This window comes from Sapajus apella, unplaced genomic scaffold (genome assembly GCF_009761245.1).
Source record: "Sapajus apella isolate SASKATOON/1434 unplaced genomic scaffold, GSC_monkey_1.0 scaffold27, whole genome shotgun sequence".
NCBI classification, from domain to species: domain Eukaryota; kingdom Metazoa; phylum Chordata; class Mammalia; order Primates; family Cebidae; genus Sapajus; species Sapajus apella.
The window spans coordinates 25,033,589-25,056,041 of NW_022436967.1; the positions used below are offsets into that span (position 1 = coordinate 25,033,589).

General features: G+C 35.5%; 1 protein-coding gene across 50 annotated transcripts in view; it reads right to left on the reverse strand.

Annotated features, from left to right (window-relative positions):
• Positions 1-22,453, reverse strand: part of ANK2 (ankyrin 2) — a 675,434-nt gene that overhangs the window by 150,470 nt on the left and 502,511 nt on the right. The window lies entirely within an intron of this gene.

Here is a 22,453-nt window from a genome sequence, read left to right on the forward strand (position 1 = left end):
GAGAACGCTCAGAAGTAAACCTTTGACATAGTGAAGCCAATATAAAATATTTACATACTGAAAAATTATACACATATTTACCATTATAAAACTAGAGAAAATTGCAGTGAACCAAGTTCCATACACAATTCCTAAAGAAATGAAGAAAAAGGGCTAAGGAAGAAATATTTCCCTCATTTCCTGTCTTCATTTCAGTACCAAAGAGTCACATTTCTCATCAGCTAACACTGTGTTAAAGATATGTTATTTGGTATCTCAGTGTCTATATAATTCTATAACATATGGAATTATCACTATATATAGCATCTCTATAAAATAACATCTATTTTATAGAGATGTATTTATCATTCATAAACTATTTAAACAGACCATGGTTATCTTGAATATACACAGTTTAGTTAGCACCCTTAGTGAAATAATTTATTACTCATAGCAGAATAGTCTAGGAGAGACTACGAATTTGATTGAAAATTTAAAAGTCTGTTATTTCAGTGTTGTGATTGAGGCAGCATGGTTTATATCTTTATATCATTTTCTAAAGCTGTTTTGAAATTCTATCATTAATTCTCACATTCATTTACTCAGTTATTTACTAAAATACAAACACTGGTAGCTAGGCTGTTGCTGAGCTGCAGTGCTAAGACAGACACATGCACCCTAACAGAGCACACACTATTGTCATGTAACATTATTAGACTCATAGATTTTTAAAATCACTGCAATTATATAATTTTTAAATCAAATTTAAATGGACAAATTTTCTTTTCATCAGAGCCTTAGGAATATATAATATATCATTAAGGAAAAAACCTACAAAACCTTCTTGTGAAATAATTCATAGCTCTCAAAACCATGTCAGACCTTAATCACAGATGATTCCTTAAACTTTCCATGCATTAATGAGAATATGTAAAAACACAGATCAAAGTTCAGAGATTTTTTTTAAACTTAGGAGAAAACATCTTTAAAGATACTTTTTTGGAAATAAAAATTCTTCTATATACATTATATAAGTATGGAAACATTATTTTAAATAGCCAACATCTAGCAAAATATAAAGACAGAGTATACAAGTAGACCAAGTAAAGTGATTTTAAATTAGATTATAGAAGAAAATCTTCAGGCTTCAAATGCTGGAAGAAAATTTAGAACTGAAAAAGAAATATAAGAGGAATGAATTAACAATGTTGTAGGATTCAGGAATAACTTGCTAGCTGGATAGCATATTTAAAAAAAAAAAACAGCAAGCAGGTGAAATCTTGTGTATTTTAAGAACACTGAAGAGGTGGCGGAAGGATAGAATTAGAGATTCAAAGGAAGGGAAAGCCAGTGAGGATGGTTAAAAACAATGAGTGGGTGTGGAATGGGGCTCTTTCATGACAAGCAAAAGGCAGGAATGAAAATAAGAGAAAAAGAACTTTTAATAGAGTAAAACAATTTGCTAACATGCTTTCCTCTGACAGAGTCTTGTAGGTAGATCAAGAGAACGGGTAACAGGCAGAGGTTGCCAGATCAGCAGGAGAAAGGAGATGTACTGAGATCCCTCCCTAAGAAAGGACGCTGCCCTGGGTCCTCAGCCTTAGAAGGACCTCCTCTGGCTGAGCAGGGCAAAGAATCCTGAGGGCCAAGAGGACATGCTCACATGACCCCACAGCTCATCAATTACCAGAATCCCTGCCCAAGTGTTTCCAAGTGTGGCTCCAGTGCTCACTCACACTTCTTCCTTGGGTTCATCCTCTCCAGTGTTCATTGGTATGCACACCCTTTGGGAGGCAGAATGATGGCCCCCACATATATCCACATCCTAATATCTGAAACCTGGAAATGCTACCTAATTTGGCAAAAGGGAACTCTAGATGTGATTATGTTTTTAAAAATTGAGATGAGGGGATTATTCTGGATTATCCAGCAGGCTCTATGTAATCACTGGGGTCTTTACAAGAACAAGACGGAAGTCAAAGAGGAGAGAAGATGCTATGCTGCTGGCTTTGGAGATGGAGGAAGGGGCCAATGATCCAAAAATGCAGCTTTAGAAGCTGGGAAAGGCAAAGAAAGGGATTCTCACCTAGAGTCTCTAGAAGGAAACAGCAATGCCAACATCTTGGTTTTAGTCCTGTAAGGCTAATTCCCAAAAGTAAAAAGGAATAAATTTGTGGTTTCAAGCCATTGGTGTTATAGTAATTTGTTACAGTAGCAACAGGTATATGATACACACCCTTCAAATTGTGTGCTAAGGAAGGTAAAAGTGGGAGATGAACAGAGCTAGAATATGTACAGGTTGAGGTGTCCACACCCTTATTGTGATGCTCCTGTCACAGAGATCGTCAGGGATAGGAGTAGAAGAGGGGCTGTTTGTAGGCCCCCAGGATTGGCACTGCCCTCCTCAATGTCCTGTGTGCAACTCCAAGGATTCCAGGAAGTCTAATTTTGTATATGTCATGATTTATCTGTCAAAGTAGGAGATACTTAACAGTATTTTAGTTTGATATGTAGCTTTTAATTTTAAAAAATGTATTGCAAGGGGGCCTCTTTTGCATTCCTTGTCTGGGACCTAAAAAGAGATGAGCTAAAGTGGTAGAGGAAAAAAAGGAAAGGAATATCAAGGCTTATACAATATATCAAGGGAGACTGCTGGGTATCTATCCAAAGGAAAAGAAGTCATTATACGAAAAGATACTTGCACACACATGTTTACAGCAGCATAATTTGCAATTGCAAACATATGGAGCCACCCCAAATGCCCATCAATCAACAAGTAGATAAAAAAAATTATGATACACATGCACACACACACCATTGACTGATATCCAGCCATAAACAAGGAACAAAATAATGGCATTTGTAGCAACCTGGATGGAATTGGAGACCACTATTCTAACTGAAGAAACTCAGGAATGGAAAACTAAACATCTTATGTTCTCACTCATAAGTGGGAGCTAAGATATGAGGATATAAAGGTATAGAATGATACAATGGACTTTGGGGACTTGGGGGAAAGGGCGGACGGGGGTTGAGGGATAAAGACTACAAATTGGACAGTGTATACTGCCCAGGTGATGGGTGTACCAAAATCTCAGAAATCACCACTAAAAACTTGTTCACGTAACCAAACACCACCTGTTCCCTAAAAATCTATAGACATAAAAAATAAAACAAAACAAAACAAATCAAGGGAGAAAGTATCAAGTGTATGTATAGAAAAGTGGTGATAGACAAACACTCAGGATCTTGGTTAGAGCATGTCACAAACATCATTTGTGCGCCTTGTGCCATGACCTTTGTGTGCTACAGCTTCCAGCAGAGGAGAAAATGTGAAGAATGATAAAAATGAAAATGGCTTGTTGAGCTTCTGTTATATCCACTGCACAAAATGCATTTAATACATCTCCTCAAATTATAGTGCCCTGGTTTGTCGGGGACAGCCCAAGTTTATCATAGTACCCTGGAGTAATTATTAATAGTGCTTTGGGATGACAGTAATTATTAATAGTGCATTTGGATGCATCAAATAGTGCAGTTTGGATGATAACCTAATACTATATATAATACTTAGAATAGTGCTGCAACATTTGTACTATTATCCCCATTCAAACTGAGGCAGGTGAGGCTCAAATACCTACATAATTAAGCCAAAGTCTTACAGCTAATAACTGTCAGGCAGGTGGCAGTTTCTGAATAATCTTCTTCCCTGTAATGGTGTTAGGACTCCATCCTGTGGATGAATTTTCCTCAGCCTGGCTGTGTGATAAAATCTCCTGTAAAAATTTTAAGAGCGCCTAAGTACGACTCTACCACCCTGTCCCTATTGAATTGGAGTCTCCATTTGCAAAGCCCAAAAATGAGCTTTTTTAAAAACAAAAACAACAACAAAAAAACCAAGCAAGCAGATTTTTTTTAGTTGCCTTGAAAAGTTTGTTATAGATGATACAGAAAAGTTGAATGGTTTTTGGTAGGGAGTACCATAATCACATTTTCATTTTAGCAAGTTCATTCTGGTGGAAACAGATGCCTTGGCTTGAGGTGCTAGAGGACAAGAATGGAAGTAGGTTGTCAATCAGCTCCTGCACTACCCTTTGCAGTAGTGTATATAAAAGACGAAGGAAGCTTTGGTTGGGAGATGGGAGAGTTGTTTACTGTTACAAAACATGGAAGTAAGGCAATAAATATTTACTACAGGTCCTTAAATTGTGGAAATTATTCTCTCTTAAGTTACTGCTATTTAACAACAAAAAATAGCCCACTGGGGAATGTGAAACATGCTGCTGGGTAATTAGGACAAGGCATGGCAGCACTTTAACACCACTGTAAACTTTATAGGAGAGCATTTATCATCACATATAAATAGCTTAAGAACACAACTGTATTGGCTTCAGTGTACATGCATCCAGGTGCTTTCCAACACTTTATGTCACTATGTTTTTCTAAAAAGTCTCTGGTTGCATGTAGGTATGAAAATATATGTATTTTCTCCTTTTTGGTATAAAAAAGTCAAAGATACCCATAGCCCGGGCTGATACAGGGTGGGTGAAATGAGTACAGTGTTACTGGTTGTTAACGGTAGTTCTGGTGTGACCAACAGGTGTCTCTAGCAATTGGTTATTAAATATTTTGAAATGTATGTTATACATTTTTTGTGTAATTTTGAACATTATACAAATAAACTATGAATTATTTGTTATTCATTTATACTTATTCAACAAAAATATGTTTGGTGACTTTTCACTGCTAGGCATTGTGTTCAGCCTTAGTGATTCAGAGACAAAGGACAAGGTTCCTGTTTTAAGAATTCACAGCCCAGAGACTGAGATGGACAAGTTCACGAACTACTGTATTACAGTTTAGTGAACACATATATAATTAGTTTAAAAAAAAAAACTTATATGTTGGATACAAAGAGAACACAGATGAAAGATCCAGAACTCAACTGGATAAGGAAATAATATCTGAAAGAAATTACTGGGAGTGACAGCTAGAATACACTGAAGACACTGATGCAGAAAAGTTATTTAAAGCAGAAGGAACACTATGTGATGAAACAACTCAAGAGGGCATATGGAAAGTTACAAATAATGCATTGTTAGTGGGGAGAAGTGGCTGAGATAGGCAGGAATCAGTCCCTGTTTGCTTGCTGAGGAGTCTGAATTTTATTTTGAAAGCCTTGGGAGGAACTGATTTTTGTACAGGGGTTTACACAGACACATTGGCTCTTTAAAGATATTAATTGGCCAGGAATGGGGAGGATACATTGGAAAGCGGAGGCTAGACTATAGTCCAGAAGAGGGGAAAGCAAGTTTTTGTTAAAATCCCAGGAAGTGAGAATTACAAGTATTAATATGATTTCAGTATTTTTAAATGTAATTTACTATTCATTCATTTATATTCTGCTTCATGATTAGAAAGATCAGCAGTGCAGTCTGCATTATTTATTAGTCACTGATAATAGTTCTCAGATTTATTAAACAGCTATAACACTTTTTTTTCCAAATATAGAAATCATGCTGTATTTTAGGGAATTCAGATACTTTTTACATAAATATATTCCTATTTACTTTAGTAATGTAACAATAAACCAGTAATCAGCTTTTAGCCATTGGTGAAAATTCCTTGTGGGAACTGTATTATCTTGACAAACTGAATGTGCATGAGCTAATATTTATATTTTTACATATCAGATGTAGATTTATGAAGCTTTTGGAAAATCTTTAAAACAAGTACACTTACTGATATTTGAATGTCATTCCAAAGAAATTATACAGGCAAAACTACTGTCAATGCACAAAGTAATGAATGGTTTAACATCAATGTGTTGGACAAGAACTTCAACTCTAAGAATTGTCCTTATTACCAATGTTAAAGAATCTTAACTTTTCAGCCTTAATTTTGTCAGCACACATAACTTTATTCTTACGCAAGTGAAGATTCATCAGTTGGTTGACTTTAGGGTGATCGTATAAAATTACTTTTACCTTAATATTAAGGTTCAGCATTACTATTCATTTTGAGCAGTCTTTATAGCACCAGATTTGTTCTAAAAATTATTCCTAGGCACTGGGCTAGGTGTTCTGAAAGTGGCAAACATGAATACAATATTGTTCCTTTTCTCAAGAGTAAAAAATATGACAATTCACAGAATACATCTATATATAGTCATTTAAGGCTCCAGACAGACTATAATTTCCAAAAGAGAAACATGAATAATATGCTAACAGAGCACTAAAGACTGAGGAATTAATTCCATGAAAAAGGTATATTCTGGCCCATGCACACAGATCAGAGAGAAAATTAGGAGGCCTAAATGAAATCAAGATGGTAGATATAGAGAAAGTAGAATATTCTTTATTGTTCATTTCTCTTCTTGCTCCATTGTCTCTCAAAAGATGTGGTGTTTTTAGGGGAAGTATGAGTGTCTTTGCTGCAGATACATATTTCACTTAGGGGATTTTGTCCTTTAAACGTGAATCTAGTGAATAGTGAAATAACAGTAAAAGAAATTACTAGCATGGGTAAAAGCCAATGCAAGAATGCATCTTGAAAATAAATCTTACAGGTCTTAAAATTTAAAAAAAACTTCAAAGATCTCTTAGCCAAAACATAATATAGAAAACTACAACTCATTATATTACCATTCAGCTAAAGATAGACCTTAGGTAATTTCATGGATGATGCATAAGCTAAATCATATTCTCAAAAATATATCACAAGCATGGAAAGTGATTATGGAAATTTCAAATAATTACACAAAATATCTCTGTAAACTCATTATTTTATTTGTTTTTAATTTCAATCTTACATTGCTAAGCTTACTAAATATATTTCAATGATTAGAAGAAACTGCCCTATTTTCCTAGATGAAAATGTTACAACTGAAACAGATGTCATCATTTTACAGTTGAGGAATTTTTAATCCAGAGATTGAGTGAACACCAAGTAGACTGGCCAGTTACAGAGGTTAAGGAGAAAATAGGATGTTGAGTAGATACAGCAGGTGCAGAGATGCTGGAAACTCTTACCATATTATCTTCACCTTTCGGGACTCAACACAAGCGTTACTCTCTCTGAGAGGCCTTATTTAGTGCTCATAAAAATGCTTGGCACATAGTAGGTGTTCAATAAATATTTGTTACATGAATGAATTAATAAAGTAATACAGAATTCAAATTCCTTTTTATACCTGTGGTGGTTTTAACATACATCTGAAAATTCTTTGACACTCCTCACTTCAAAAAGTGGAGCCAAATTTCCCTCCTCTTGAATGTAGGACATCTGAGTAGTTTGCTTCTAATGCACTGATGATGGCAGAATTGATAGTGCATGATTTCTGAGGCTAAGGTTTAAAAGTCACTGCCCTCCTGCCTTCTTGTCTCTTTTGGATCATTGTCTCTGAAGGAAATGAGTTGTTGTGTCACGCTGACACTGAGGCAGCATATGGAAGGACTCACAGGGGAAGAAACTGACCCCTCTACCAACAGTTAGCACCAACATGCTAACCATGTGAAAGAACCAGCTTTGGAAAGAATCCTCTAGCCCTAGAAAGGCCTTCAGGTGAATTCCGCTCTGGTTAACATCTTCACTACAACCTCTTGGGAAATTCTGAGCCATAACTGCACAGTTAAGCCACCACTCCACAGTGGCTGTGATGATAATATTTATTGCTGTTTTAAGCCACTAAGTTTGGGGATAATTTGTTATGCAGCAATAGCTAACTAACATAAAGTCTAATACAGTCCTACATAACCTGGCCCTCACCTACCTTGCGAACCACATCTCTTACAACTTACACACTTCCTTTCTCTTTGGAAAGGAAACTCATATCTTAGACATTTATTTTCAAATTTTGCAGTCACTTAGTTCTTCAAATGCTATCTTGCCTGAAACCTCTAAAATTTACAGCTCTAAATCTTTACGATAACCTTAATTCCATGTGTTATTTCCAGTTTTCTGAGGGTACCATATACTTTCATTTTTACCGGAAAACACATTCAACAAATTCCATAACCATGTCCAACAGTAGGAAATAAGAATGTTTACAGAAAGATCTGGGTTCAACTTTAGTAAGTAGGATTCCTTTTCTGAAGAAGGATCCCATCTTTTGCAGGCAGGTCAGTGTCAAGATTTAAGTTTCTTCACAGAGCAGAGCTCTTCAGCAGACTTAATCATGACATGCTAGGAGGCTCTTCACAGACTCCGGTTAGCACTAGTTGGAAAATACTACTCTAGTTCCCATTCCAGATACTATGCATCTTCTTCTTCCTTGGAATTAGCATTATCAGAGACAAGTTGAAAAACATCCCCAAATTGTCACAAAGCTTTAAGGTCATGATGATTCCAATTATTTCCCTAAATATATTATGAATGCACAGCTGCAAAGGATGTAAAAAACCAATGAGTACTAATTGTAGTCACAAAAATAAAAACTACTTTGTGTACTCTGGGGGAGCATTTAAGGAAAAAGGAAAAAGATATGCTTGTATACTTGTTTAGTATTAATAGTTAAGAAGGCATCCTATTAATTAAAGTATCATATACATTTTCTCAGATAACCTGAAGTTGATAATTCTTAGCCACAGTTAGGACATTATAAGTTATTTTAACTTCCTCTCTGCAAGGATGATTAAAAGATTAGTTTATAGTTAAACTATCCAATGACATTAAAATGACTAATGCTCTAAATCTTTCTAGGGAGGTTAAGTTTTATCGAGTGTTTACTATGTCATCCTGTTTTCTCTCCACAACTATGCTATTAGGCCCCTTTTACAAATGAGGCTGTGGCTCATAGTTATTCACCCAAGGACACACCAAGTGGTGAGACCAAGATCTGAATTCTAAAGGGCTCCAAACTCAGTACTCCTTTCACTCCCTCAGTTGCCCTTTTCAACCAGAATCAAATTGACTCAGACTCAGGAGGCTGAGGCAGGATAATCGCTCAAACCAGGGAAGCAGAAGTTGCGGTGAGCCGAGATTGCACTACTGCATTCCAGCCTGAGTGAGAAAGCAAGACCCTGTTTCAAAAGAAAATTTGTTTCAGAGAACACTTGTACTTTTATCTAGTAATTGGATGATTAAGCTTCTGCTTTCATCTAAGCCATTCACTAGGGATGAGCTGGGAAGCTCTGCCTCGTGACATTGTGGTATTCCTATGACCTGCTTGATGAAGAATGTTCAAGTATTTTGTTAGGCATAGGAATTCTTCCAGTTTTTATTTCCAGGGGGTAAGAAATTTGGGTGGTGTTAGTAAAAAGGGAGAAGTAAGAAGAGAGAAGCACTTTACATTTGTTATTTAATGCTAGCAGTCCAGTGAAACAAATACTGTATCTTTATATGACTCAAGGAAATTCATGTTCACAGAGATTAAGAAGCAAGCCTGAAGTTTCACACTACTTAAAACATGGAGCTGGGATTCGAAACCATGTTTAAGTGATTTCAAAACTTATGTTCTTTCAACTATACTATTCTGCCATGTGTTTTAACAGCAAATTCCGCAGATGTTATTAAATCATGTCTGGTTATTGCCAGCAAACAAAAAGACCATTGAAAATACTATATTCCCTCTGGGTCTACCACGATCCCTGCTTTCAACTTCTCATGGATAAATTACCAAGAAAGCATTTAAACTATTTTACATATTTCCAGTTACTCATTCCAGTGCATCCTATGCCTCAACCTGAACTAATCGTCCTAAAATCTATTGTCAACAAACTACTTACCTACACTGTTGTGACTGGAAATCAGTTTTTTCATCGTTGTTATTGTTTTTTCTTTGAGATTGAGTCTCACTCTGTCCCCCACACTGGAGTGCAGTGGCATGATCTTGGTTCACTGCAACCTCTGTCTCCCAAGTTCAAGCAATTCTCTTGCCACAGCCTCCCAAGTAGCTGGGATTTCAGGCCTGTACCACCACACCTGCTAATTTTTATATTTTTAGTAGAGATGTGGTTTTACCATGTTAGCTAGGATGGTCTCAAACTCCTGACCCAAGTGATCTGCCTGCCTCGGCCTCCCAACGTGCTGGGATTACAGATATGAGCCATTGCGTCCAGTCCTGGAGATTAGTTTTCATAGACAACAACTGAAGATCAAGACCTTTTATATCCTTGCCCCATTTTACTCAGTAAGTTATAATAAAAACAAACCTTAAATACATATTGTGATGTTGCTCCAGACCAACTTGTCTCGGCACTATTTCTACACTCATCATGCTCAATTCGACCTCCTCCCATTGTTGTTACTAATCTTCCCATCTGCCAACTCCTCTCTTTCATTTTCCCATCTGCAGACCTTATCTACAAGTCAATGCCTGGTTCCAGTCCCCTGTGAGTGTTTCACTAACAAAATCTAGCCTATTCCAAGTCCTCCTTTCTAGTACATAGTCTGTTCCATGCAATTTAGTACCAAATCACATACTATTTTCTGTTGTTTGCCTTTATTTCTTGTGTGTTCATCTTGACTTTGTGTGTAGCCTATACACTTCTTGAAAGCAGCCTCTTCTTTTACACTTGATTGGAATCCTCCATAGAAATCAGCATTGTGCTGAGAACATAGAAAGTGCCCAATAAATAGCTGTTGATTGACTAACAGTTTACTTTTAGCTTTATTTTCCTCAGCTCCTTACAATGATAGGTGACTTAGATTTGTGCTTTTTTCCATTATTCAACATTTAAATGTAACAGCTGAATTACCATCACCTCATTCTACAGAAAAGTTGATACGGCTAGTGATGTTTCATTTACCCTCACATAACTCCAAAATATTTTTTTCTCTCTGTTTCACTTTGCGAAAATGAGTAAATGCCTTGCTAAACTCTTTAAGCTGTGACTGAATAATTCTATTGTTTATGTCTTTGGATTTTTAAACAAAAAAATGAGAAAGCAAGTGAATATTTAAAAAATCATAGAGAAAGCAGAATGTGCAGATTGTAACAAACTTGCACGCTCTGCACATGTATCTCAGAACTTAAAGTATAATAAAGTAAAAATAAAAATCATAGAGAAAACAAACAAATTTAAAAAGAAAACAAATAAAAATGTTTTAAAAAAGAAAACATATGACTTTTTAAAGATGGAATAGTCAAGCTATAGAAGCGGGTATTTGTAGGTGCCTACCCAGAATCCTCCTTCTTTCTTGGAATGATCCTGGTTTTTCATTAGAGTACCTATGTACCCCCACATAATTCCAGTAAAGTTCACATAATTACAATAAAGTTGAACTTCTCTCCTTATCTTCTAGGTCCAGACAGGTTATCAAATGACTTAAGCCAATCAGCAGATTACATTATCTTGGTAATGCTGGTTTAAGTTTGAGAAAGAAAATTAAGCTGATCCAATCAACCAAACTCAAATTTTCTTTTGGAAAGCTAGGACAGACATGTTTCCTTCTTTTGACTCTGAACAAGAAAATGTGTGGTTCTGATCCTAGGACCACAAGGAAAGCCAGACAAAGAAAAACTGGCACTGCAGAAATTATAGCAGAGAGGAGAAAAGATTCTGAGTCCTTGGTTATGAATGAGCCACCGAAGGGGCAGGAGGCAATCTTAGAGCTCATTTGAAATTTGAAAATTTATCTATGAAAGCTAAGAAAATCCCCTTTTTTGTTGTTTATCTAATGAGGAGGTGTTTTTCTTATTTGTGGTTGAAGGTATCCTAATTGGTATATCCTAGTTTGGTATATACCAAAATATAGTTTGTACCACTGTCATTAGTTTAAAAGGAAGCATTTTCCAGGAGATCTAAAGGGTATCACAAATCACATCACAGAAATAATAGTAAAAAAAACATAAGTCACTATTATTATGGCTAAAATATATTATTTAGTGACCCCGAGACACATCTGAGGAGAAAATTTAAAATAGGTTATCAAGAATGAGGTTAAACTACAACAAAACAGGTGGATCATTTTCAGTAAGAAAGTAAATTTGTTCTTGCAAGTGATGAGATTTTAAAATACTTTTTTCTGTGTGAGGGGAAAACACAAAATAAGATTATAGCAGTACGGTTTTTTCATTGTTATTTTGTATATATAAGGCTAACTTTTACTTAAATTCTCAATAGAAATGTTAAGTTTATCTTAGATTAAGTGCTTCTCACTACATCACATACATATATATATATGTATGTGATATATATATACACTATATATATATATAAATGCCTTAATATATATATAGTTTATATATATTAAAACAATATATATAAATGCCTTTATTTTGTATATGTAATAAATGATTTAAATAATAAAAATTAAATTTTACAGTTGTACCAAACTTGTTACAAAAGTAATAAAAATGTCTAAATGTCAGAGATGAAACTTTAGTGTAAAGTTAATAAATATTTGAATATTGAAATTGGATAGAAATTAATTCCCTGGTACATTTCCTTAAAGAAACTTCTCTAGACTTTCAAATTGTCTAACAACATAGATTAAAGATTCAGATCTTCAGTATGCAATGTAATTCGCTCGGCATGTAGCCAGTGCATTAAAATAGGTATATTGAGCAATTTAATACATGACCTAGTAACTTAGAAGCAAGAGAAAATATGTTACCTCCAAAAGCAAAAATGCTGACTACTTTGTATAGGCCTATGACATTGAGAAAATTAAGTCAATAACAATCACTGTAGGGTGCTTTTATTTTCCACCAACAGAGCAAAATCCATAAACCTGAAATTATTTTGCACTAAGCTACAGTATTAACTTAACTGGTTATTGTTCTATCATTTTGAGGCTGATTAAATAAGGGTAAAAAATGACTTTCTATATTAAACTACTCAGAATAAGCTATAACTCTTTACTTCTCTCACGCATTATACCTCCCAAAATTTTTTAAATGAATGACTACCAAATAGTTTTATTTCTACTTAGCTATCTTTGAGAAAATAAAATGCTGCCCCAAGGTTTTTAAAAACACATCTAACATCAAACACTATGTTTTTAAAACATGATATTACATCATGTCTGGTTATTGTCAGCAAATAGAAAGGCCATTGAAAATACCAAAGATGAAACTTCTGTACAATCTTTTCTCCACTCCCCACTCCAGAAAATAATAATCTCTCAGTCTTAATGGACAATTAGCCATTTGGGGCAATATTGTTCTCAACTCTAATTTATTTCTTCAATAACTTAAGTAGATAATACAAATACATCTAATAACTGGAAGAGTGGCTAACATTTATACTGCACTTATTACATGCCAGGGACTGTTCTAAGCACTATAAGCATACTAACCCTTTTAATCTCTATATCAACCCTATGTAGTAAATACTATTAACCCTTCTTTGCAAATGGAGAATGGAGTCACTGAAAGGTTAAGTAATAAGCCCAAGGTCACACAAATAGTGATAGAGGTTCTTAACCAATGGAATACAGAGCCTTGTATGAAGTCACATCTCTGCAGGTAGTATTTCTGGATTAATGAACCATATTTTATTGCCTTTCCTCTCCTATTCAGAATTAGAGTGGGATTTGCCCTGCTCCTGCAGTTACCTCACTTAGTGATGTCTTTATTTTGATCAACACTGACAAGATATATCTTTGCTGTTTTTTATTTTAATCTGAAGGTTTTATTATATTGTGTATGTTTCTGCTATTCATGTCTTCAAGTTAACATTTTATTGAAACATAACATACTTAAGGGGTATGACTTAAAAGATTGGACCCAGTTATGTTCAAACATAACAGGAGAGTCTTCTGTACAATCAAATAGTTAATGAATGTCTTTTGATGACATTGTTGGTTCACATGTGTTTTGATTCCTGCAAACCCACAATTCTAAAGGGACACTTTTTTTTTAAGTGAAATGATATGTACTTTCACAGTAATATGATTTCATGGCCGTTCAAAATTATTAAACAAAAATTTTCCAATGATTTTAAAAGAACAAAAAATATAGTTGAAGTTGGTCATGCAAGCACACTCTGATGCTTCAACCTGTGCCTCACTAGTCTAATTTTATATAGGATATTTAAAGTCCTAACCTACCATGCTCATATGTAAAACTTCCTGTTTATTACTCTGAGTGATAATTTTTTTACAGATTAATTTATGTTAACATTTAGGCTGAAGAAAATCTTAGTCAAATACCAGGACAGAACAACACTGTGATGCATGATATTGAATTTTATAAGTAGCAGGGTCTTAATAAACTAGTGAATGTAAAAAATATTTTAATAATTGCTGTGTAGATTTTTCCAGATTGTCTATTTACATAATCATTACTCCTGTATACCCCCACATTTTTGTGTTTTCTTTTTCCATTTATATTCATAGTTCTCTTTCTCTTTTCATTGCATGGGCTAGGGATTGATTGCAATATCAAAGAGTATCACAAACAAAAATCCTTTTCTTGTTATTGGATTTAATGAGAGTACTGATATTTGCAGTCATTTTGGAATATTTCTTCTGCAAGGAACCTGATATTCCTAGTTGGATAATTTTCAATAATTATTACAATTTAATCTATTGGATCTATTTAATCTGGAATTAATGAAAACATTTAAAAACTCGCCAACTAGGAATCTCAGGTTGGTTCCAGGGGGCATATTTGCAGATTAAAATTTATATTAAATCAATGTAAATTATTTACATGTATAATGAATCATTTGAATATTAAAATATTGAATCAAAGATTTATGTTATAGAGAACACTACACTGACCCATAAAAGTATGACCAATTAGCCCTTCTCAAGACTTATATTTGAGACAGCTGCCCATATAGTAATTGCCCACGTAGACTTATTTTGCCCACACAGTATTTGCCCAAATAGCAGGTGTTGCATGGAACTTTACATTTATAGAAATTTAGCCCATGTAATCAAGAACACTGGATATCTTTTAAACAGCAATTTGAAGTTGGTTCTTCACATTTTTAAACTTGTGACTTTAGCCTCACTGATACCTGCTCTAACTAGGATATATTAGATTATAGACACTTCAAAAATCATTTTACTATCGTGCCACAAGCAAATGTAAATACAATACGTTTTAGGTTTGTGATGTTCCATTTAGAATTTTCCAGATTGAGAAGTACCTTCTGAAAATGATTTTCAAAAATAATATTTGGTTAAAAAACATTTTATCAGTTGGACTTCTGTTTTCACCAACCAGGCTATCTAAGATGAGAATCCTCATTCTTTTTTCCATTAGCCTGAAGCTTCAAGTGTCAGTAGGAAATCAATGTCTATACTATAAGAGCTTTAACTATTAAATTACTTAAAACTCTATAGGCATCTGTGTTTAGGCAAATGTAATTTCATATACCCAAATTGACAGCATTCTAAGGAGGTTGTGAAACAAGCCAGTCACACAAACTTTGTTATGTTCTTCACTGTGCCAAGAAAAGGCAGCAGTGGGCATACAGAATGGTTGGTCTTGCACGGCTGCACTAGTGCTGAATTTGGCAACAATGACACTAACAGTCATTGAGTTCTTAAAATTGCCAGGCATTATTCTAAATGCTGAACATGGATCAATCTCACAACAACCACTTGCTGAAGACACTGTTATTATGATCCCCTTACCACAGATGAGAACTCTGAGACACAGTTACATGAGTAGAAAGCAGAAGAGCTGAGATGTGACCTCTGAGATTTGACCACTTAGCTTCAGAATTTGCATTCCTATCCATTTCACCATGCTGCCTACCTCAGGCAATGTCAGAAGGAATTATTGGCCATTTTAAAGTCTTAAAAACTTCTCCTTCAGCTTTAAGAGTAGAAATAAGGAGTAGATGTAACCAGAGGATTCCAATTATTACACTTGGGTAGATATTAATAGCTATAGTTAGCTGTATTGTACATGCATACAAATTTATATTTACCATGTTTAGTCAATTATTGGGCTTTGCATATTTTCTCAATTAAGAAAGGAAATAAATACCAAAGAATAGTATCCGAAAAGAGTTATCAGTAATTACACCAAATTTGATTTGAAAAACTTAAGATATAATATAGATTCTAATTTTCATCTTTCAAGAATGATTATGTAATTAATCAATGTTTGAGGTGTAAGTCAAATCACCTTTGGTCCATGGGTATTACCTACTCTCAGTTTCCTCCTTATAAAATGAAGAAAGCAATGTCTGACATCTATGCAAACCATGTATTAAGCAGGAATAAAATATTGCATAAATTCACTCAAGCTTTTCAGGATTTTAGAAATATATAACTGGAAAACTCCATTAAGGAACAATAAAGATGCAATTGTTTATAAAGCATGATAATACAATATAAAGAGAATTTAACTATAAAAAATTAACAAAAAAAAACTTCTGAGAAAGGCCATTGTAGCTGAAAGTTGAGAAGAGCGAATTAGGTTTGTTCTCCATACACTTTTGCATTGTTTTGATTGCTTAAAATAAGAATATATTCATGTTACTTGTGAAGTTAAGACAGTCTGATAAATGAGATGATAGATACAGATAGATAGACAGATAGATAGCTAGATAGATGATTGATAGATGATGATACATAGATAGATAGATAGATAGATAGATAGATAGATAGATGGCCAAAAGACAAATAGTTAAAATATATGGAGTATTTAACCAGATATCAGAAGACACAACTTTGGGCAAGACACTTGACCCTGTGGATTTCAAATTCCTGTAGTAAGTGTTATGGAAACAATGTCTCTTCCAGTTATACACTGAAGTGATTTAGTTAAGAGTACAATATGTGAAGGATGTAAGAGGCTTACACCATCCAAGTAAAGCAAAAAATTTGCATTTATCCACGGAAAACTTATCTTCAAAATAGTTAAAACACTGTCTACATTTTATTGCTTCCATAATTTTTGGTCAAAATACAAAGCACAATCTAATCTAGAAGGTTGAGATCTTTCTAAAAAAAACTTGAGGAAATAGGAAAAATACCAACATGCCCATCTTAGATGATGTTGTCTGTGGAGCCTTACTCCAAAATGCAAGCTGTCTAATTATTAAGCAACGGCACATTACGAGAAAGAAGAAAAGAGCTGCCACCTCTCAAGGCTTTGCAGCTGGTCTAATTGTCAAATGTTAGTGAGTTATGAACAAGAACAATGCACAAATTATCATTAGCTGGATTCATTGTACTCATGTTGATGCAAGAATCCTTCCCTAGTCAAACAGATTATAATTGCCTGTGAATAGAAGTTCCAAATCTCTGATTTATCTTGATACAGTTGAATGTACAGAATTTGGTTTATTCTTTGTCTCTCTTCCCCACCAGTTAAGTTTCCAGGTTTCTATCAACAGTCCTTATAGATTTCATTGAGCAATACTTATCTCCACTGCTCTCATCTGCTTCTTTCTAATATTCTTTATTTGAATGCAAATTTAGATTTGAATTATTTGAATGCAAATTTAGATTTCCTTGTCCTCTTGTTCCTAAGAATCAATAAATCTAATACATATGGAGGGAAAGTAATGCAGGACCTAAAGAATCAACAAAAACTGATTCCATACTTCCCACGAAGGTAGTATAATAGCCTTCCCATGCTCATGAAGCTAACAATGAAAATATAACAAGAGCAACTAACGTAGAGTGCTCCCTGTGTGCTAAGGATTGTGTTAAGTGTTTTTCATAATTTCTTTCAATCCTCGCAAAAACTCAATTTTATGAACTATAATTATTCTTTACCTGTTTTACAGATAAGTAAATTGAAGCATAGAAATGGTAAATAACTCGCCAAAGATCACAAGGCTAGTGAGTGATGGAAGCAGGATTTAAATCTTAGTTTATCTGACTCTGGATTCTTGCTTCTAACCACTGCTAAACTGAAGACAGTCCAGGTTTAAACCAAGTGCTGACATCACTGGACTTGATTAGCTCTCATTTTAATTATTTCAAGCCTGATACTTTCACTCATTTTATACTAAGGCCCAAAGTCCTCTGATCAATTATTATAACTTTTTTCAGGTTTTCTGACATATGCCTCAAATTTTCTTCATCTTATTTTCTTCAATGTGAAAACATAAACTGTCTTCTATCTGGTAAAGGAAATCAAAATATTTTATACCCAAAATATGAGACAGAGCAAGCAGGGACCCCCCTCTTAGAGACCTGCAGGCCCCCCATACATAGAAATAAAGGAAAATTTTGAGTTTCTTCAAGGGAAATTCCAGGCTCGTAGCTAGTCCTGAGAAGTAAATAAGGAACTTGAGGAGCAAGAAGGTAATAGTAACCTAAAACAGCAGCTAAGGAAGCTAGAGTCACTAGATGAAGGGCTCCCCTACAGGTACAAAAGCTAACATCTTAACATATGTCTCAGTTCTTTCTCAGAAACCCAGACCCCCTACCAAATAGATCCACTGGCACAGAAGCCCCCGATAAGGGGGAACTGGGCACTGGACTCTGGCCAACATTCTTTGTTTTACATTTCCTCCTGAGGGACCTGAAAAAAGTCACAACCATGAACCCAGGCTAACATTCTTTTCTGCTGACCCTACATTTTTAAACAAAGCTTCTCTTCCTTACCCAACTGCAGATCAGAAAATCTTTGAATCTACCTAAGACCTGTAAGTTCCCCGCTTCAAGATATCCTAACCTTTTAGGCCAAAACCAAGGTGGAACCTCCATCTTTTGATTTACAATTTTGCCTGTAATATCTGCTTTCTGAAATTCACCCCTGCCTTTAAAAATTCTTACCTGCAAGCCATCAGGGAGGTCGTGTGAGCTGCCTGATCCTTTCGTAGGCACCATGCCACCAAATACCCTCCTTTCTCCCACTGCAAACCTCAGTGTGGATATCTGGTATATACTATACAGGGCGAGTGGGCCCCAGTTTGGATGGATAACAAATATCCTTCTTTGACATATTTTGAGATGGCTGTTCAGAGGGCCTGCAAAAAGAAGTAGCCCTGCAAAGCTGTCTTGCAGGGAAGATTTGCATCCACAGCGAATCTGCATTGATGCAGCCAGGCTTTCTCTGCGGGTCCTCCCTTGTCCAGATCTAGAAAAAATGAACTGAGAGTCTCACACCTTCAAAGGTCTAAAAGAAACATTCACCATCTATTTTCTCTAAGGGCTCCTACTTGTGAGGTTTCATCTATATAGCAAGATCTCCTTTGCTAGCCAGACCTCGTCCTCCTTGCCTCCTGTAACTTGTTTTACTGTGCTCCCTCCAAGCCACTATTCTTCCTGTATCCTCAAAATGGTATAAAAGAGACAATCATTTGGCTGTTTTTTTGAGCTGTTATAGTTTCGTATGGCTCCCATGTACGTTAATAAATTTGATTTCCTTTTCTCCTATTAATCTGCCTTTCTGTTAGTTGATTTATAGCCAACCTTCAGAGGATGAAGGGGAAGTATGCCCTTTGCCCCTTCACTGGCTTCACTGCTCTGGCTGTCTCATTCAAGTCCATTGCTTTAATAACCACTTACATCAAGTGATGTAATAACCACTTACATTTCCTTTAGGAATGTATAACAAGCAGTTCAAATGCTATTCATGATCTCTTACTTTCCTCACCAAAACCAGAAACAAAGTGGTTCATGCCTATAGTCCCAGCACTTTGGGAGGTGGAGGTAAACCCAGGATTGCTTGAACCCAGGAGTTCAAGACCAGTCTGGGCAAGATATCAAGACCCTGTCTGTACAAAAAAATTAAAAATCAGTTCAGCGTGCTGGTGTGTGCCTGTAGTCCTAGCTTCTCAGAAAGCTGAGGTGGGAGCATTGCTTGAGCCTGGGAGTTTAAGGCTGCAGTGAGCTATTACCATGTCACTGCACTCCAGCTGGGGTGACAGAGTGAGATTCCATCTCAAAAAAATAAAATAAACAGGCAAATCTTTGTCTTTATCCACTGTTATATTAGTGTTACATATTAGTGTTACATTACTATCTATACTGTTAGGCAAGGGAGAGATCTCTTGACACTATCCCTCTCCTCTCCTCCCATAGGCCATCGTCATCAAGTGCTCTGAAATTGGTCCTTAATCAGTCTTATAACAGTCCCCTTTCCTCCATCACCCAGACCACCACTACTCCATTCCAAGCTAACATCACCTCTTATATGGAGTAGATCATGGCAATAGTCTCCAAATTATTTTCTTTGCATTGCCCCTGACTCCCTTCAACTTGTTCTCCAAGATACACCAGGGTGATGTTTTCAGAATCAAAAACAGAATTCTGAGCTTGTTCCACCCCCAAGCCAGCCTCATATTGGGCTTAGGATACATGCCTTTGAATGAAAACCTTAATATGGCTCATAAGTCTTGCAGGATCTTTCTTCTTTGGGCTTCGTTTCATACACTGTGTTTCCCCTGGATGCTTCAGTTTCCAGATGGCCCATTTCTTTTAGGTTCTTGGATGTATGATTTTATTTTCCCATAGCACATGTCATCCCCTGACCCCTGATGTGTGCATTAACACTTTCTTTTATGAAAGCAGTTCAGTTATCACTTTCTAGGTCTTCTTCCCCATGCCCCCTGCCCACCTCATCATTGTACCCCTGCAAATGTTTGAGGGCACACATTGGATGTTCAAATACCTGCTGAGTGAGTGAGTCCATGAATTATTACTCCCAATCAGCTTCTATTGGGAGGTTTTAATTAGTGTCATTTTTTTACTTTTTTTTTTTTTTTTTTTTTTTTTTGCTTTGTAATCCTTGCCTCAAAGGACTGTCATTTTGGTTCCTGATGGTTTCACCTAGCATCTTAGTTGTTGTGGAAAATACACATTAATGTTGTAAGATTTGAGGTAAGAGGCAGAATGCTACAGTACTATTTTAACCATTTACTGACAGAGTAGCTTATCCTTCATTTCTACTCAGAGGGCGAGAAAAAGAAGTAACTCTTATGTAAAATTTGAAGTCTAATTCTATTAACAGAACTTGAAGACCATGTACTTTTCTCCCTACAAGTCTTAACTGACTACAAATTTAGTTCCTTTAAAATGCAATCACATTGGACTTGGATAGGCCTGTGTAGTGATAAATAAATGAGACATCTACCAAAGATTTTAGATGTGATGATGTCTTCCATTATTCATTCAAATTTCAGAACAAAATGACAACCAGGATTCAGTCTTTCTATACCATCTGTCCCCAGATAAATGAGAATAAAAGCAAAATATAATTGCATTAATTTTATTCCAAAAGTTGAAAAATTACTTTATTATAAATGAAAATATTATTGTCTTTTAGAATGTATGAATGTGTGTGTGTATGCGTGAGTGTGTGTGTGTGTGTGTGTGTGTGTGTGTGTGTTTCTCCATACATATGACACATAACAGAATGTCCCATTATGAGATTTTCCATTCAGAGCCAAAGATGGCTCTATGACCATATGGAAGCAATTCAAGGTAATGGGCATGCTGGCCAACTGTGTGGGTTTCCTTCCTCTTCACAGTTCAATTCCATTATCTGTGACAATGGGTTAGGGCCAATAGAGAAAAAACTATTGGAAGCCACACTTGAAAAGTCATTTATCATTGCATACAGTGGGCACATGCACCCCCATAAACCGGGGGGTATAAACAATGGTGATATAATCTTGCAACTGGTGTTAATAGTTGTGGTCTGCAAAAATCCAAAAGCTAATAAAACAATCACCTAATCATGCTTGAGTTATAAGTATGAAAGCCTTCTTTTGAAACAAAATTTTCAGGACTGAAAGAACAAAAAGTATTAATAACAAAACAGGCAAAAAAAAACCAACAGTAAAAGTAGAAATCAATTTTCGGTAAGATATGATATCAAAAATGCCAAGTGAGACCATCTTATTTGAATTCACTTGACATCAAAATAAGGTGAAAAGAAAAAAAAATCTATTTCTAGAGTCCTTATGAGAGGACAGAAACAAGAAATTCTAAGAACAAGTAGAAGAATGTAGAGATGGGTAAGAAAAACTAATTGAAAAAGACATCACCAAACATTTCAGAAATTATATTTAAGTCTTGGACATGTTAAAAATTTTGCTTGATTAAAGAACAGCCTAAGAGGTGGATAGTTGAATGAAGCCCACATTATGATTACAACATCTCAGTACATCTGAATCTCTTTACTCACTACTTCCCTAGCTTTGCAGAAGGCTCTTAGTTATAACAGCAGCTGAATGCCTAGACAAGCAGGGTTTTGGACTTCCCTAGTGCAAGTAGTTGGTGTAAAACAATTTAATGGGAAAGAGTGAAGTATGCCTAGGATTATTTGGAAGGAAGGTGTCCATACCAATGATCACAGGTATGTGGCTCCATCACTAATTGTTATAAGACCTTGGTTTCCCTACCTGTGCCTCAAATTTTTCCATGTCCAAAATGAGAATACTGATTGTCAAATCACATAATTATAAATGTAGAATGAGATTAAATAAATAAAAATACAATTTAAAATCAAGGGTCTGAATGCAAGATATTATTACTGGGCTATAGTTTGGTGACACCTGGAATTTCTTCCAATGCAGACTGACATCCCCAGACACAAACTTCTTCAGGACCCTCATGAGAACTTCTAGCCCTTCCCTTCTTCTAAAAGAAAATCATGTTT